The sequence below is a fragment of the Felis catus genome, chromosome A1 (genome assembly GCF_018350175.1).
Source record: "Felis catus isolate Fca126 chromosome A1, F.catus_Fca126_mat1.0, whole genome shotgun sequence".
In the NCBI taxonomy this organism is placed as follows: Eukaryota; Metazoa; Chordata; class Mammalia; order Carnivora; family Felidae; genus Felis; species Felis catus.
Window position 1 is genome coordinate 171203039 of NC_058368.1, and position 19173 is coordinate 171222211.

At 38.6% G+C, this 19173-nt stretch overlaps 2 long non-coding RNA genes across 2 annotated transcripts in view; one reads left to right on the forward strand and one right to left on the reverse strand.

Annotated features, from left to right (window-relative positions):
- The window catches only part of LOC109502629, a 306029-nt gene that overhangs the window by 72143 nt on the left and 214713 nt on the right, over window positions 1-19173 (reverse strand). The gene's annotated exons all lie outside the window — the stretch shown is intronic.
- The window catches only part of LOC109502642, a 52152-nt gene that overhangs the window by 17173 nt on the left and 15806 nt on the right, over window positions 1-19173 (forward strand). Inside the window, exon 3 of the long non-coding RNA XR_002161373.2 lies at window positions 9579-9713. This is a non-coding gene — a long non-coding RNA (uncharacterized LOC109502642). The remainder of the gene's footprint in view (window positions 1-9578; window positions 9714-19173) is intronic.

The following is a 19173-nucleotide window of genomic DNA, read 5'->3' on the forward strand; positions in this document are numbered from 1 at the left end:
TAAGGAGAGAGACACTTCTCCCTCCAAAAATACCCATTCTGAGTGACTTGTGAAGTGTGGCTACCTGGTACCTTAGAGCCCATTTTTAGACCTATCTCAGTGTAGCCTGGCTTCTGGCCACTCGTCACAGAGCAGAGTGCCTCAAAGAGTGCTCTCTTCAACACTTTCTATTAAAAAACTGATCTTAAAAGGATGATTCATGGGTGCCTGGGTGGCTCAGTTGGTTAAATGTCCAACTCTTGATTTCAGCTTGGGTCATGGTCTCGTAGTTTTGAAAGCGAGCCCCATGGCAGGCTCCATGCTGGGTGTGGAGTCTGCCTAAGGTGTTCTCTCTCTCTCTCTCTCTCTCTCTCTCTCTCTCTCTCTCCCCCTCTGCCCCACCCCAACTCACATGTGCTCCCTCCCTCTCTCTTCCTCTCTCTCTAAACAAACAAACAAACAAACAAACAAACAAACAAACCAGATGATTCAGATGGATTCAGCACACCAGTTCTAAAACAATAATGTCTTTCTATTTTTGAGTTGACTAGACTGTTTGAAATCACATTATTCAAAGAGCTGCACTTGAAATACTGTTAAAATGCCCATACTACCCAAAGCAATCTACAGATTTAATGCAGTCCCTATCAAAATACCAACAGCATTTTTCACAGAAGTAGAGTAAACAATCCTAAAATTTGTATGGAACCACAGAAGACCCTGAATAGCCAAATCAATCCTGAAAAAGAAGAATAAAAAGGGAGGTATCACAATCCCAGTTTTCAAGATATTCCACAAAGCTGTAGTCATCAAGACAGTATGGTACTGGCACAAAAATAGACACATAGATCAATGGAACAGAATAGAGAGCCCAGAAATAAACCCACAATTAAATGATCAATTAATCTATGACAAAAGAGGCAAGAATATGCAAGGAGAAAAAGATAGTCTCTTCAACAAATGATGCTGGGAAAACTGGACAGCTACATTCAAAAGAATGAAACTGGACCACTTTCTCACACCATACACAAAAATAATCTCAAAATGGATTAAATACTTAAATATGAGACCTAAAACCATAAAAATCCTACAGAGAGCACAGGCAGTAATTTCTCAGACATTGGCCATAGCAACATTTTTCTAGATATGTCTCCTGAGGCAAGGGAAACAAAAGCAAAAATAAACTATTGGGACTACATCAAAATAAAAAAGCTTCTGCACAGCAAAGGAAACAATAAAACTAAAAGACAACCTATGGAATGGGAGAAGATATTTGCAAATGACATATCTGATAAAGGATTAGTATCCAAAATATATAAAAACCATAATAAAACTCAATACCCCCAAAAAACCAATATAATTCAATTTAAAAATGGGCAGAAGATATGAACAAACATTTCTCTAAAGAAGACATCCAGATGGCCGACAGACACATGAAAAGATGTTCAACATTACTCATCATCAGGGAAATGCAAATCAAAACCACAATGAGATAACACTTCACATCTGTCAGAGTGGCTAAAATAAAAAACACAAGAAACAACAAGTGTTCGTGAGGATATGGAGAAAAAGGAACCCTTGTGCACTATTGGTGGGAATGCAACCTGGTGCAGCCTCTGTGGAAAACATTATGGAGGTTTCTCAAAAAATTAAAAACAGAATTACCCTATGATCCAGTAATTCCACTACTGAGTGTTTACCCAAAGAATATGAAAACACTAATTAGAAAAGATACATGTACTCTTATGTTTATTGCAGCATTATTTATAATAGCCGAATTATGGAAGCAACCCAAGTATCCATCAATAGATGAATGGACAAAGAAGATATGGTACATATATAATGGAATATTATTCAGCCATAAAAAAATGAAATCTTGCTATTTGCAACAACATGGATGGATCTGGAGATTATACTGCTAAGTGAAATAAGTCAGAGAGAAATGTGTACCATATGATTTCACTCATATGTGGGATTTAATAAATAAAACAAATGGGCAAAGAAAGAAAAGAGACAAATAAAAAAATCAGATTCTTAACTATAGAGAACAGATAGTTACTAGAGGGGATGTGGGAGAGGGAAAGTTTAAATAGGTGAAGAAATTAAGAGTTCACTTATCATGACGAGCACTCAGTAATGTATAGAATTGTTGAATCACTACATTATACACCTGAAACTAACACTGTATGTTAACTATGCTGGAATTAAAATTTTTTTTAATTATTTTTAATTAGGAAGGAAGGAAGGAGATGTACTTTTGACTAGCAACTCAGTTAAATGCAAATATGACAGGTAAAGGGAAACAATTAACCTTTACCAGTCACTCATCTCTTGAACAAGACACTGGTTATATCAGAACCTTTTCAGAGTCTATGCTTATAAGGAGAATCATGGATAATAAGCAAAAGTAAGGGTGAGCAGCACTTCCCTTAAAAGTAAAATCAGAAGTATGTAAGACAAATTTCACCTACTTCAAAATTTTGCCAAGGGATAATTTTTCCCTCATTTTGTGACTTTCTTTGCTATAAAAATCCTTAAAATTTTCTCTTCCTAAACTTCCCCTTAACTATTCCATTTTAAAGTACTACTTTTCCTAAAAGCATCCTTTAATAATAGGCCTTATAAGACAAATAGAAAAAGAGATAAAAAATGCTTTCCACTAGATCAGGAGCTGTCATTTAAAATAAGAATTGCCCCTATTACATTTTGCTGAGAGAATCACTTTTCAGAAATGTATCTGAAAAAGAAAATTTAGATAAGCAGGAAAGCTTGTGGATTCCACCACTCAGGATATCCACAATAACTTACAAATGGCTTTTGGATGCCAAGCTCTGCCAGCTAAAATTCCTTGATTTTTAAGCTTACTCCCAGTCCTTTTTCCCCTCAGTGTATCTCCTTACATTATAGATAAAATATTATGATTCAGAGGAAAATCATGTTACCATCATCTTAACTCTGATTATACTTCTATTTGGAAGAGGTAATTTCCACTTGGTTACTTCTTCTTTCAGGTATACTTTCAATGGCCACTGGAAATGATGGGGCTTGAACGGAGAGTGAGGCCTGGGTACCTGTTTATTAACTCTCTTCCCCTTGGCCAGGAATCCCAAGGCACTTCAGAATGGCAGGTGTTTGGTTTCCAACCACATACAATTCCCACACATGGTCCGTTGGGCGGTTAGTACCAAACCTGTCCACTTCCCCAAATAAAACAAAAGAAAACACAATCCACCAACACAATGAGAAACTAGTAAATATCATTCTTTCACTTAAAATATGCCTCCAGCTATAAAACTTGTGAGGTTAACAAGGCTTATGATAGTAAGGAGTGAAGAACAACAGAGACTCTCCAGTTTGTTCAAATTTATAATATTAACCAGATTTCATTATTTATGTATTCATCATATAGTACTTACTATCTGCCAGGCACTGTTCTAAGTGTTTTACAAACATTAACTCAGTTAATCCTTACAAGAAACCTGTGAGGAAGGAAATATTATTTAATTCATTTTACAAATGAAGAAGCTACCACACAGAAAAGTTAAATACCTTATTTAAAATCACAAATCTGGTAAGTGGTAGAACCAGGATATAAACCCAAGCAGTCTGTGCTCTTAACCATTACACTAAGTTGATTTTCATTCTCTAATAATAAAATAGTGACATATTTTGTACAATGCCAATTACTGAATTCACCATCTTTTCTCAGAACTTGCTTGTACTACCATGTTGCTAATTCTGGTTACTGGTACAACCCATCTAATCCTTCTAAGCTAAGCCAGATACCCTCTTCTTAATTACCTGCACCTAATCTGATACTATCATCTATCAATTCTGGGTGGTTTTTTTTTTTTAAGTTTATTTATTTTATTTTGAGAGAGAGCAAGCATTCAGGAGGGGGAGAGAGAGAGAGAGAGAAAGAATCCCAAGCAGGCTCCGAACTGTTAGCACAGAGCCCGATGCTCTGGTTTGAACTCACAAACCATAGATCATGACCTAAACAGAAATCAAGAGGTTAACTGACTGTGCTTAACCTACTGAGCCACCCAGGTGGCCCTATCAATTTTGTTTATTTCAGATCTCTCAGTCTGTCCTATTTTCTCTGTTTCTTCTGCTATGGCCTCATTAGCTCTTCTTGGACCCTGAGGAGGCTCCATGGCCACCCTGCCATGTTTTCCACATCTTAGCCATTCTCTCCAATCACTGTAAAACAAAACCTAATGGTGCCGCTCTGGCTTATGACAACCCTCTCCAACTTCCTATCCTCTGAACCAGTAACTCTCAAAGTGTTTCTCTATGACCCACAAACGTATTCGTCGCTTGAAAGATCTCTTAAAATTTAGGGTTTGTAGCTGCTGCCCCAGCCCTACTGAGTCAGAATTTCTGGAGATGGGGCCTAGGAGTCTGAATTTTAGTAATGTCTTCAGAAGACTTTCATATGCACTGAAGTTAGAGATCTACCGCTTAAATTCAGGGTACAAAGGTCTCCTATGACTGAGTCCTTGCCCATTCTCCCCTCTCCCCTGTCCCGCTCACTGTAACCCCCAGCAGTCTGCAGTCGTGCTGTGGCTCTGCTATGTCTTTGCATGGTCTCTGCGCATTCAGCCACCTGTCTGCTCTGTCTCGTGAGCTCTGGCCATCTTCTGAAGCACGTCTCCTGCATAACCTATTCCATGAGGCCTTCCTTGAATACACCCTATTAATTAAGCAAATTCATCATTTCCTCCTTTCTCCATTCACCCCAGCACACATTCCAGATGGCACTGTAGCTGTTTGTTTACCTGTCTGCCTCTCCTGCCGCAGTGTGAACTCCTTGGGGGATCAAACCTCTTTTTCGGATTTAACCCCCACTACTACCAGAGAGCCTGGAACACAGAGATACTGACCAATCCTTGCTGAATTAATTCTCTCGAGTTTACAAAGTTCCATGAAACAGCTAACTCCACATCAGGACAAAAGCAGCAGGAGTGGGTATCTTTAGAGGTGACATTTGTGTCGAGAAATGAAGCATCCTCACAGACCACATTCAGGTCATCCTTTTCCTGCCTAAAGCCAAAAAAGGCCTATGAAACCTTCCCCACTGCCATACTCAGGGTCCATCAAGGTGAAATTCTTGGCAAAGTTGTGTTTATCACAGGTTTTTTTCTGTGCAGTAGAAATTTTAGACAGAAATTAAAATAATGTTAGAAATATAAGTCTGTGCAATTAGCATAGAAAGCCTGCTCTTCGGAAATGCACTTGGAGCCACTGAAGGCAGGGAGGCTGGAATTTGTATTAATTAGGCTGCTTTTGTAAATACATGACAGGAACCAACTAGAACTAGCATAGTGTTGGGGTGCCTGGGTGGCTCAGTTGGTTAAGCGTCCGACTTCGGCTCAGGTCATGATCTTGTGGTTCATGAGTTTGAGCCCCGCATCGGGCTCTGTGCTGACAGCTCAGAGCCTGGAGCCTGCTTTGGATTCTGTGTCTTCCTCTCTTTGTCCCTCCCCTGCTCATGCTCTGTCTCCGTCTCTCAAAAATGGATAAACGTTAAAAAAAAATTTTTTTTTAATAAAAAAAAAAAAAGAACTAGCATAGTGAAAAGGAAAATCTTATTTGTAATGATACCAGAGGACTTAACAAAACTCAGCCTTAAGAACGCAAAGGGACTGAAGATGAGGGATAATTTGGACCAAGGACCTAAACACTGCTGGGAATCTCCCCGCTCCTCAGCTTGGCTCCATTCATCACTCTTGTTACACGTGATGGAAAGCATGGCTGATAAAACTCCTGAGTTTTAGATCTCATAGTTGTAGACTCTAAAGAGATACTGAATAAATCTCAGAGAAGATTTATGGCCTCAAGACCAAGCTGAGTCAATGATCAAGTTCCCCCTGGCCAACCCAGTGTGACCAGGGGCACAAGCAGAGCCATACTGGAATATGGTGACCTAGCTATGGCTATGTGAAAGGGAGAGAGAAGTGGAGTGGTGTCCCTTAGGTGTCCACCACAGGGAGTAACTTCACTGATACTGGAAGCAAAGAGGATAGTTTAAATTATGGGTAACTCTGGTTGGAGATATGGAATGGGGACAACTGAACAAGAAGACCCAGGCCAAGACTTAGCCAGAGACCATGTCAAAATGTCCCCTGGTAAAGGCCACGGTGAGTAATTGACCATTAAGCCCAAGGTTATCTGTATATTATTTATCATTTGCTGCTCTGCCTGTTAATGTTAAATATTAATATGCTAAATAAGTTTATTTTATAGTTTTAGCTAATCTTTGTAAAGACCTAAGTAAAGAAACCTTTTACAAGACAGCAAACAGATGCAGAAAACAGCAAGAGACTTAGAACCCCACAGGCTTCCCACTTGAGTGCCTCTACCATGCACAGGCTCTGTGACTGTGAAGGTTCTGACTGTCTCTGAGCCTTAGATATTCCATATGTTCTTCCTGATCATGACACCTTGTTCATGTGTTTTATGTTATTTGGCCTAAGCTGTAATTACTCATTCAGCAAATATCCTTGACCCCTCACTATGTGCCAGACACTGTTCTAGTAACCTTGGATAAAGCATTGAAGAAAATAAATCTCTCTGCTCTATGGAGCTTACACTCCAGAGGAGAAAATAGTTAATAAATACACAAAGTTTTAATATGTTGAAAAGTAAGCAATAGTAAGGATGGATTCAAACCACAGAATGGATGGTATTATTAGAAAATATATGTCTGTATAACTGAAGGCAAGTATGATGTCTCTGTCTCTCTGTTGCCTCTGTACATCCAGTAGTTAGTCCAGTGTGTTAGATGCTAAATGGGTATTTGTTGGAATTGTGAAGGATGAAGAGAATAACATGAAAGCGACTAATTCCAATGTACTTGCAAGTGCGTATATTAGTCTTCTCAGGCTACCATAACAAAATACTGTAGACTGAGTGCCTTGCAGATGGCAACCTTCTTGCTGTGTCCTCACATGATCATGCCTCTGTCTTTGGGTGTTCTTGGTGTATCATGTGTCCAAATTTCCTCTTCTTGTAAGGATACCAGTCATCTCGGATTAGGGCCCACTCTAAAGACCTCATTTTAGCTTAAACAACTCTTTAAAAACTTTATTTCTAACCGTAGTCACATTCTGAGGTCCTGGGATTGGCAACTTCAACATATGAATCCAGGAGAGGGGCACTGTGGACACATTTCAACCCCTAACATCAGGAACGCAAACCTTTTCGACCTTTAGTTACATTATTTTATTTGGTGTTCACAGCAGCTTTTAACATAGCAAGGAGACTCGTATTACCATTACCTCCAGTATACAGATAAGACAATTGTGGGTAATGGAATCATGACTCCAAATCAAGTGTTCAGTCCCCAAGATCACAAGACCTACAAGCTGTCACTTCCACTCATCCCATGAGATATACTTATGAGCTGCAGAAGTCCAATTTGGGCAAAGCAGAGTAGTACTGCAGTGGGACAACCACCCTGAACAATGCGGAATCGTTATCTGTACTTTGGACACTTTAATGAGTGTAAAGAATGGGAAAAGGGAGGTTAAGTGCCTTGAAATGTAGCTGAATACCTTGTCATCTGAGGTTTGCTTGGCTATTTTCCACTTTCACTTGCTTCAAATCCAACCAAAGACGTCCCTGACAGGTTATACCCAGAAAACTCCAATTTTAAAAAGTGCTGACATGACCATGGGCATTGCTTTTGGGATGTAGGCAGACCTGATAGCAAAGCATTCACCTTTTTATAAAGTCCTGCTCTAGTTTTTTTCCAAGTACAAATCAGATTTAACCCTCTCATAGCCACCTAGTTGAGTGGCCCAGGGAACAAAATTCTGAGTACTTCATGGCAGTATTCCCAGAGGTGTCTTGTTAGAGCAATCACAAAACCACCTAAAATCAAAGGGAAAGTCCTGTCAAATGAACTACTGAAACTGTTTTACTTTGTAGGACTTAACATGGCATGGTTTGTCGTAGTACTCAAGAAACGGTAACCTTGGAATAGAATCCCTATGCCTACTGGCGAGGGTCAGCTAAGACAACAGGCCTTTGGTTCCAGAAATATTGTCATGCTTTGGGGTGAAAGTCAGTCTACTGCCTCTAAATTATGAAACAACGATGACTGCCAACGCCTACCTTTAGTTAGATACAATCTTTCCTTTTAGTCTGTCCCACTTCTTAGGTAATGCGTTTCAATGACAAGTTTATGGCCAATTGCACACAGCTTAACATCAACGGAAATGTCTTTTCCACCCCATCTCTTAGTCGTTCTCTTTGTGCCACACTCCAACTATCTATAATGCACTGGAAAAAAGATTGGTTGACCTCCAGTGCAAATGTTAAATTGAGCACACACATTTGCCTCCAATCCTTCTCAAGATTCCACTGAAATAAAGATTTAGGAATACAAAATGATTAAATGTGTAACAGCAAAGAGAAGGAGAGCAGGGTGATGTTTATCAGTACACTGATGGGTTTCAGTAAATACATCAAAGGTAGAAAATAGCAAGATGTGCATGGCCTATGACACAGCAATTACACTCCTGGGATACATGTAAGTTTCCTTCTCACATAGGTCTGTTGGGTACGTGTGTTCAAATAGTCTTTGCATATGTACACAGTGGTCATTATGGTAGTGGGGAGCTAGAAGAAACTTAGGGAAATAGATAATTAAGGAGGAGTGAATGCATTCCAGGATACACCAGGTAGCAACAGAAAAGTGATAAAGTAAGTGAAAATTTAGTGAACAAAGTAGAAACAGAATGAAAAAGCACAAGATCACTTATATAAATGAAAAACTCTAAAACACAGTGGTGCATATTATAAAAATTGCATACTGTATATTTAAAGGACATGTGAATACATCACTGTGGTTTCCAATAGGGGAAAGGCAGGTGGAAAGGAATGGGAATGGGGATTAGGGAAGAAGGGAAATAAATATAATAACAGAGCGTACTCATTTAAATTACTAATAACAATGTGATCTGCACATGGTACCTGGGGTCCTATTGAAAAATATGTTGAATAGATGGATTGGATGACAAAGGGAGGGGGAAGCCACATTTCAGAATGAACTAGAAGGGAACCAATCTGTACACTCTAACATGAAGAGGATCCTGCACCATTTACACTGAGAATCTCCTTGAGGATGCACTCTAAATTTTGACTGTAAGCAAGTGTAAACAATTTTATTTTTCACTATGCTGAATACGTTACTTAGATTAAAAAATAAAAATTAATGACTGAGTTGGTTAAGCATCCAACTTCAGCTCAGGTCATGATCTCATGGCTCGTGGGTTCAAGCCCCATGTCGGGCTCTGTGCTAGCAGCTCAGAGCCTGGAGCCTGCTTCAGATTCTGTCTCCCTCTCTCTCTGCCCCTCCCCCACTCACACTCTGTCTCTCTCTCTCAAAAAAAATCAATGTTAAAAAATTAAAGAAAAATTAAAAATTAAATAAGAGGGTTGAGATATATTGAAAAAAATTCAACTTCCTCCCTTTTTTGCAAAGAACACAGTGAGACTGCCTGAAGGAAATGTAGGTCAAGACTTTAACATGCAGAGTGCCTACAGTCTTATGTATTCAAAAACTTGATTTCTCCTCTGTGCATATGAAGAAAACCACTCAGAAGACTGACGTGAGGCTCTGGAGAGTGGCTGCCCCAGAGCAACATCCATGAGAGCAACCATCCATGACACTGGTTTGGGCTTCCGTCAACCCTATGAGGACTTGAGTTTCTTAGGATGTGAAGGTTAGTGAATCTTTTATTAATAAAAATCAAGCTCAGAGGCGCCTGGGTGGCTCAGTTGGTTAAGCGTCTGACTTCAGCTCAGGTCATGATCTCACAGTCCGTGAGTGTGAGCCCCGCGTTGGGCTCTGGGCTGACCGCTGGGAGCCTGGAACCTACTTTGGATTCTGTGTCTGCCTCTCTCTCTGCCCCTCCCCTGCTCATGTTCTGTCTCTGTCTCAAAAATAAATAAAAACATTTTTTAAAAATTAAAAATTTTTTTTTAAAAAGTCAAGCCCATCTTCTACTACATGAAAGGAAAATACTAAAAACCTGAACCAAGCACTAAATTAGAGAAAATCTAGAACTCCAGTGGAAAATAACTTTATTGATTCCCTATGTTTGCCACTGACATCGCAGCAGCAGGTCTCATGACACGACTCAGCAAGTCCAGCTCAGTCAGAAGGTTTGCTACGTTATATGGCAGTTGCAGCCAGACCTTCCTGTCTAGGTGAAGAGATCATCCAAATCCCAGGAAAACAAAACACAGGCTAAAAAGCCCTGCAGCTGCAAATAATTTCTGTCCAGTCATCAAAATGGCTCTTTGCTTTCACTGTGATTACCATATAAAAGTTCAGAACTAAATAGGGAAATAACACAAAAACATGATACTTGGGCAATACTCGGACAGCTGGGAGATTCTGTGTACACTGTAAGTTGAGTAAAGAAAATAATTGAGGCTTTTAAGAAAAGAAGCAGTACAGTTGTTTCACCGATCAAAGACAAAATGGATAAGCTCTCAGAACACTTTCTTTGTCCTCTATAGGTTATCACTGGGCATTATCTCAGGGGACAGTCAAGTATCATTTTAAAATGTTTCTATTGAAACTTTATTCCTTATTTCCAAAGCAAAAACTTACAAGGAAACTATTCAGTCATTTTAGAGCATGAAAATGAAAAACTAAGGGCTGCCTGGATGGCCTTAATCGGTTGAGTGTCTGACTTCATCTCGGGTTGTGATCTCACAGCTCCGCTAGTGAGTTCAAGCCCCCCACAGGTTCTCTGCTGTCAGGGCAGAGCCTGCTTTGGATCCTCGGTCTCCCTCTTTCTCTGCACCTGCCCCGCTCACACTTTTTCTCAAAAATAAACAAACATTAAAAAAAATAACACAATGGAAAATTAAGGCCACATCAAATGGTGTCTGAAGATACATCTATCTCAAGGGTTGAATTTAAGTAGCTGATTTACCATTTAATCTTGGGAGTGCCTGAGCATTCACAATTCTTTTTACAATCTTATAGTTATCATGAGACAAAAAGGGTATTAAGAGCAGAATTTTTATGAGGTCTAAAAAATACAGTAACTCCAACTTGTGAATTGCTCCAGTTTTGTAAATAATAATAGAATAATAAATTTTTGAAAAACTCTTGGCTTATCTCACTTCAAATACAGCATATTAAATATAATCAATATAAATAGCTCTGTTTATGATGAACAATTTTATTGTTTCAAGAAAAGTGGACATTTCTGTGATTAAGGCTTAGAATCAGTTTGCATTTTCTGTCAGCACACCTTGTGCGATTTTTTTTCTTTTGTTTCGTTTTGCTTTGATTTTTTTGATTCATTTGTTTGAGGTCCTGCTGAAGCAAAATTAAATATGGTGAAATTGGGGGATTTAGTTGTGATTTGCCTTGAAATTTGACCTTTTAGAATAAACCAAATGGAAAACCAAGCAGTTTTTCAAAAGCAAAATTACTTTTTTAAAAAAAATGTTTATTTATTTATGAGAGAGAGAGAAAAAAAACACAAGCAAAGGAGGGGCAGAGAGAGGGAGACACAGAATCCCAAACAGGCTCCAAGCTCTGACCTATCAGCACAGAGCCCAATGAGAGGCTCAAACTCCCAAAATGTGAGATCATTGCCTGAGCCAAAGTCAGAAGCTTAGCCAACTGAGCCACCTAGGTGCCCTACAAGTACTTTGGTGATTTAACCTGGTTTCCTAATTTCAAAGACAAATTAACCTACTGATTCCAAAGCAACTCAAATGTTGGCCAGCTCTTTACTGTACTGATGATCCAGGCTGCCTGAATGTCTTTTATTTTCAGGCACCGAGACTATAATTGTTGATGGACAAGAGCAGATACCCCTGTGGGTATGTGCCTTAAGGTTATGACCAGAGTGGAGTTATCTCAAGGTCAGGATGGGGAGGCTGTTCACATGAAGTTAGGAGTCATCACAATATTTACACAGCTATCAGGGTAAATTGAAATCAGATCTTCTGTAATAGCATTGTAAGATGTTTAATCACCAGGAAAGTTATAACTCAAGTTAAGCACAGGATGCTTAGGCAAACAATCTTGGTGAACAAGTCTTAGAATATCAACCAAGTAGAAGGCTCAGGGGAATGGCTTTAGTTATCATGCCTTTTGAAGTTGCTTTATGCTGCTAATGCTGGGGATGTTGACAAAGCAGTCATTTTAATTCAGAGACAATCTGATGGGGACTAAAAACTAATCGATACACTTTTGACTGTTTTTTATTACCCAATGATGTGTGAAACTGATATGGTTATATTATCCTAAAACCTCACTACACCCTTTAGAGACTGGGGATTGAGCGGAGCTTAGGAATTGGCAATAGTGAAAAATAAGTGAGTCTGGGGGAGAAGGATGGGTATGAAAGGGACAGATAGACACACAGCAAATATCAAGGCACTGCTCTCCACGCTGAGGCAGAGAAATACTTTCTTCTATCATGTAACTTACACTCGAGGTCAGAGTGGTTGAGAAAAAACAACAAATAACTTAACAAGGTAACATCAGACAGCTTCAGTGTTATGAAAAAAAATTAAACAAATAATATGATAGAGAACTTCTGGGGGAGTATTCATTTGCCAGGCAGACCAAGAAGGCAATGGAGCATAATAAGTGAGAGAAAGAGAAAGAGAGAGAGAGCAGTACAGATGAGGCTGGCCGGGATAAGAGTGATCCTAGCGTGGCTCATCCTGGGCATTATTGACATTTAAGGCCAGATGATTCTGTGTTGCAGGGGGGTGTTGAGTCCTGCAGGGTGTTCAGCATTGCTCCTGGCCCCTCCCTAATGCCAGTAACACTCCACAATTGTGACAACCCAAAATGTCTCCAGATTTTGCCAAACGTCCTCTAGGACATTTGAAATTCTCCAGCTGAGAACTACTAGCTCATGTAAGGCCTTAGAAGCAGGAGTAATAGACAAAATATAGAACACCTCATGTGGCATGAACATCAGCCAATCAGGTTGGGCGCTGTCTGTAAATAATCCATATGGCTGTACCAGTGTATCCTGGATGAGTATCAACCCTGCTACAGCTCATGGTAAATTCTTTGGATCTTATCATAATTGTGACTTAAAGCTATCATAGTATTTTAAGAAAGAGAGCAACATTTTTGTTTTCTTTTTATGTTTTTAAAAATACCATCTTCACTGCTAAGCAGAGACTAGATTTCCGAGCAGGGCAGCATGAGAGGAAGCAGGGAGATTAGTGGGAGGCTGTTGAAAAAGTGTGTGTGCAAGATGCTGGAGTAGTCACAGCAGTGGAGATAAACTGAAGTGATCACAACACATTTTAGAGATGGAGAGCAACCAAAGAATCAAGGATTGTAACTGGGTTTTGGCTTAACAATTGAGTAAATGGTGGTCATTTACTAAGATGGAGAAGACTAGGGCAAGAACAGATGTTTGAGGGAAAAATCAAGAATTTTATTCTAGGTATGTTAAGTTTCAGATGCCTCTGGAACATCCAAACGAAGTTGTGTAACAGGTACCAGTGCCATTTGGATACCTGGGTCTACAAAGTTTGTATATTTGATCATCAACCAGCATATACAAATATAGTAACAACGAATATCCAGATGTCTATGCGTGAACTTAGATAATCAACACAGGAAAGGCCACCAACCACTTAAACCAGAGTATCTGCTCATTTTCTGAGGAATAACTTACATATTTTATGTCCTGCCTCCCATAGCTTCTGATTTCCCCATTACATTTGACTAAGATTAGCCTCATTTAACATCAATTAACAAATAGACTGACCTTTGTACTTTGTTTTCCACCAAAAAATCTTGAGCAAATACCCCTGTGTACTGTTCAAAGTGTTAATAATGCAAAATTCAGTGCAAATCTATTAGACACTGGGGTGGGGCAAAGGGCAGGGATAGGAACTCACAGCAGATGTTTGGGTCACAATATAATTCCTTATTGTTCCTCCTTGAGAGTCCAGGAACCCACAATTAAATACCATCTATTCTTTCTTTTATTTATTGTTTATTTTTTGATGTTTATTTATTTTTGAAGGAGAGAGAGAGAGGCAGAGCATGAGGGGGGAGGGGCAGAGAGAGAGGGAGACACAGAATCCAAAGCAGGCTACAGGCTCTGAGCTGTCAGCACAGAGCCCCACACGGGGCTCGAACCTGTAAACCACAAGATCATGACCTGAGCCGAAGTTGGAGGCTTAACCGACTGAGCCACCCAGGTGCCCCAATACCATCTAATCTTTCAATATTCAGTAAATTTTATCATCATACATGTCATTTAGTATTATTGAATTCTTGATTATAGTATTGGTTTTGAAGAACAGGTGTCATTTCATTAGAATCAAACCTGGCTCTAACAGAGGTCAGCATACACCACTATTAAAAATAAACAAATCTTACGTTCCAATGACACACTGTGATTTTTCAAAGCACTTCCTGCGCTGATGAAATTTTATTTTCACCACAATTTGTGACATGGGAAAGGCAGATATTTGTATATCTATTTTAAAATAAGGAAACTGTTGTCCAACTAGAGTCAATGATCTGGCCATGGTCCTATGTTGGTAAATATTAAAAACATAATTGGAACATAAGTGTTTTGACAACGAGTCCAGTAATGAAAATAAGTACTCTGCCAGTGAATTCTACAGTCTAACTCACACCACATGACACCAAAAGTGAACTCTTGCTTGACTTTTTCCTGAAGAGAATCTGAGCTGGTTCTCAACCCAGACATATTTTCCTATGTTCCTTCTCTCTAATCTAATTTTCCCGTGCTTGACAAAATTAATGTGGCTGCCTTCTGTGTTAAACATGCTGTTTTTCCTTCTGCTTTCTTGGCTCATCTCTGTCCTAGCTGATATCTTCCTGAGACTTCTTTGTTGGCATCCTAACTTTTCCATGATTACTTCACAGTCTTATTATGACTCAAACAGTGGGACAGACTATGAAACTTGAATTATCTTCTCTTTTTCCAAGCTTAGTGGGTTTACTCTACCTTTTTTTCTCCATTATTAATAGACTCCCTTTTGCTAACCTAAATTTTTTATTCTGCACTGAAAAAAATATTTTTTACTGATTTTAAAAAATAATATATGCTATTATGGAAATGTAGCAAATGACATACAAGTACAAAGAAGAAAATTAAATTACCCACATTCCCACTAATCAAAGATTAGTGAAATTTGATTGCTTGATTTCTTCTCTTGTTTCTTGAATTAAATACTTAATTAACAATTTAAAATCCTTTCTTGTTAATGTGAGGAGATTCAAGTCTATGAATTTTACTCCAAGCACAACTTTGGCTGCGTTCCATAATCTTGGGAGAGAAAGGAATAACATGAATTTAGAGAGGCAACATGACAGATCGTGTAGGGCCTTGTCAGCCATTGTGAAAACTTAGCCTTTTACTGGAGTGAAAGAGAGGTTACTGGAGAATTTCAGGCAGAGTAGTGACATAATTTAACTTAAAGGATCAATTAAATTGCAAAGTTAAAATGCCACAAAAGTACAAATCAATCTAAGAAAATTAATAAGTAATTTAGCCCTCCTGTCTGTAGGTGATTTCATAGAAATATGTTTTCTAATTGCAATAACCAAAGTCTAATAAGCACTTAAGTAAATATTAATTATTATCATGTGATCCTAAAGTTTTAACTTCATAATACCTAGACTGTTATATCTTACATAACAAGTTCTCAATAAATACCTGTTAAATTAAAAGAAGAAGAAAGGAAGGGAAGGAGAGAGATGAAGGGAGTGAGAAGAAGAGGGGAGGAGGGGAGGAGGAGGAGGGGACAGTAAAATCACTTCATCTACCTACTTCTACAAATAGGGAAGTACTTCTATTGCTTAGGGAAAAAAAATAGGGTAACACATCTACTAATAGTCTTTTTATTTTTTTCATTTATTTAAATTCAAGTTAGTTAACATATAGTGTAGGATTGGCTTCAGGAGTAGAACCCAGTGATTCATATAACACCCAGTGCTCATTCCAAGTGCCCTCCTTAATGCCCATCACTCATTTAGCCCACCCCACCTCCACGTCCCCAATAATCTCTTAATATTTAGGAAATATATAAGCCTATAGTTTAAAAGCAAAGAACTTAGAATTCTTATATGTCTTAAAACTGCTCTTAAAAATTTACTGAGGTTGTGTCTGTTTTTACCTGTATAATATTTGCTTTCCTTACCTTTGTCAGTAATACCAATTTTTTTTAAGTTATATTCCTAGCTCCCACCCCTCTATATACACACAGAGAGAAAGACAAATTCTTGTGAAAAACTGAGATGGTGCAAGAAGATAGAGCTGAGTTTCTTCCCTGATTAAGAGCAGAACAACAAAGTGCTCATTTGGGCTTGGTTTTGTTATTAGTATTTTAAACAACACTGATTTTTATATCGAAGATTGCTTAATTAAAGGATTATATATTAAAGAGTTATTTTATGCATTTACAAAAGGAAATATGACCAGCTTCTCTATCACTGAATTGAGCAGCTTGCTATATCATTGGATAATGAACTGAGTGGTAAATTTGCTTTTCCCATGTGAAGCCACTTCCAGCCCAAGTGGCTTCTAAGTCTTTATGATCTAAAAGCACCAAAAAGACAACAGAGATACTTGAACAGAGATTACAGCAGAGAAGTATATTTGTGCAAATCCCCATTATCCTTCTGTAAGGGCTGACACATCAAATATATCCCATCTACATGTCATTTTCAGTTTCTGATACAAATTCCACCCAGAGCCTCAATACCAAGCTATGTTCTCTCAGTCTTTCCAATCAAAGATAGATAACAGATCTAACAGTAACAATTCATCTGACAGTTCTGTGATGAACATGTGAGCCACAATTGGATACAGATTGCTCTGCCATCATTGCATTATCATCCCTGCAATTCTAAACATAAAATCCTCCTTTTGTGGATTAGGTAGGCAGTTATAATTTAAATGTCTGGGCCACAGCTTTGTGATTTCCTTCTTTCCACATCTAAGACTGACTTGATTAGTAAGTCTCAGGCAGGCACCATATGATTTACTGTTATCATATAATGCACATTTACAAGAGAATATAAATGACTGAATTTTTCGTAGACTAATGTTATATTTTCCATTTCCTTAAATTCAATTATCCTCGGCTAGCCAAATTTATCCTGATTATACCCTGGTAAAACCATCTGCATTTCTGATTGTCCATATACCTCCCTGAATTTTCACTCTTGGTACCAAAGAAAGATAACATTAATTTTAGTCTCTGACATAAAAGCATTTTAAATGTTTATAAATACAGATTAAATAAAGAACTTGTCACTTCTCTATAAGGGTAAGTTAAATCATCTTTTTTTCTATAATGAGAGTTCTCACAGGGAATATCAGAGACAGTCAATGTGTGAGAATTAATTGGCTGCTGTCTTTATTATGGGGGAATGGTAGGAGGGTATCCTCACAACCAAAAAGATGTTAAGAACTGAACAACTCAGAAGGACCCACAGACTTCTCAGAATCGGCTTCCTCCATGAGAAGAAGTTTATGGTAAATTATAAATTGTATCTAAGGGGTGCCTGGGTGGCTCAGTTGGTTAAGCAATCAACTCTTAATTTCAGCTCAGGTCATGATCTCAGGGTCTTGAGATCAAGCCCCTCATCAGGCTCCACACTGAGCTCAGAGCCTGCTTAAGACTCTCTCTCTTTGCTGTCCCCCCACTTCTAAAAAAATTTTTTTTTAATTCTAAGATAAGGTTTAAACAGTATGACTGATGCTAAGGATAAAAATGCTTGCCAAGTATGGGTTTGGGCATGGTGCTGTTAGTCACTATCACAGCCCTGGGCTGTGGAATGGAGATACTTGGCCTTAAACTACAAGACCTTAGACTACAAGGCATTCCCAGGAGAGAAGCCCTCTAATGCCATTGGAGTAACTTGCCCAAAAGAAAACCCCATGAGAAGGGACTTACCTGTCTTGTTCACTGCCAGAATGCATCAGTATACCTGGCTTTCTAAAACACAAGTTTCCAAATATAAAATTATTATTTCTGACTCGTCCTTATATACATACTGGTGTGTATCCCTCAAATGGTCTTCTATCACCCCAGCCCCTTCTTGGTCTGGGATGCTTCAGGGGGAGCATCACCTGGCAGAGAAAAGCACCTCTACCATCACTAGTGGTAGTTCTCATTAGCGTTCAAGTGATACTGGCTGCCAAGTATTCTAGAAATCATCCCTTCACCCACTATTCTGGATTATCCCAAGTGCACAGAGCAGTGTCTGCCACATGCCAGCTGATCAATACATTTTTCTGAGTAAATTGATGGATAAATGACCTATTTGCTTTCCTTATTTTGACTTATGCATTTTCCCAGGAACGTTACCTATTGCTAGTTCAATCCAATAAATACCAAATATCTGCATTGGTATCATCCACATTTACAATGCCATTCATTAAGACAAATCCTGACCAAGCACCTCCTATGTGGCAGAAATCCTTCTGGTCCTGAAGGGACCCTCCAGGAGCCTGAGTGAGCTGGAGATGTGTTTGGACTTTTTCCCAAAAGCACAAATCCCATAAATAATTCACAAATATGAAAGAAAAAGAAATGGCAAAGAGATTAAATGACTCATAAGTGTGCTACTATTCTTCAGGCTTAACATAACTTCTTTTTGGCTTTGGTCATAGTGTCTGAAAGTTATTTTTATGAACAGCTAGAGACATAAAAATAGTCACAACCATATTAGAGGCTGCATCAGCTTGAGGAGACCTCCAGACAGACATGTAAAATCCAAACCCCAAATAACTTATACTCATTGCCTACCTACTATGTGCCACACCCTGTCCTGAGACATATGTACACAGCCTTTCATTTAGTATCCAGAACTATCCCATGAGCAAATTCTAGTTTTTATCTCATAGATGGCATAATTAAGTTGTGAATAGGCCAAATAACTTTCCAAAGGTAACCAGCTGATAAGTGGCAAGAACAAACGTAATCTCCAGTCTTTCTGCTCTAAAATTCAGACGGTAAGCACTGTACCATCTACCTTATACAGATGTACATCTAGTAAGCTTAATTTCTCTAACATTACAAATTTTATGCTAGAATATCCAATTTTTAAACTAAAACAGTCTTTTCACTTTTTGTCCACTTTTTCTTCCCATTTCATGAATTGGTATAAGTTGCTATGACAACACTCAT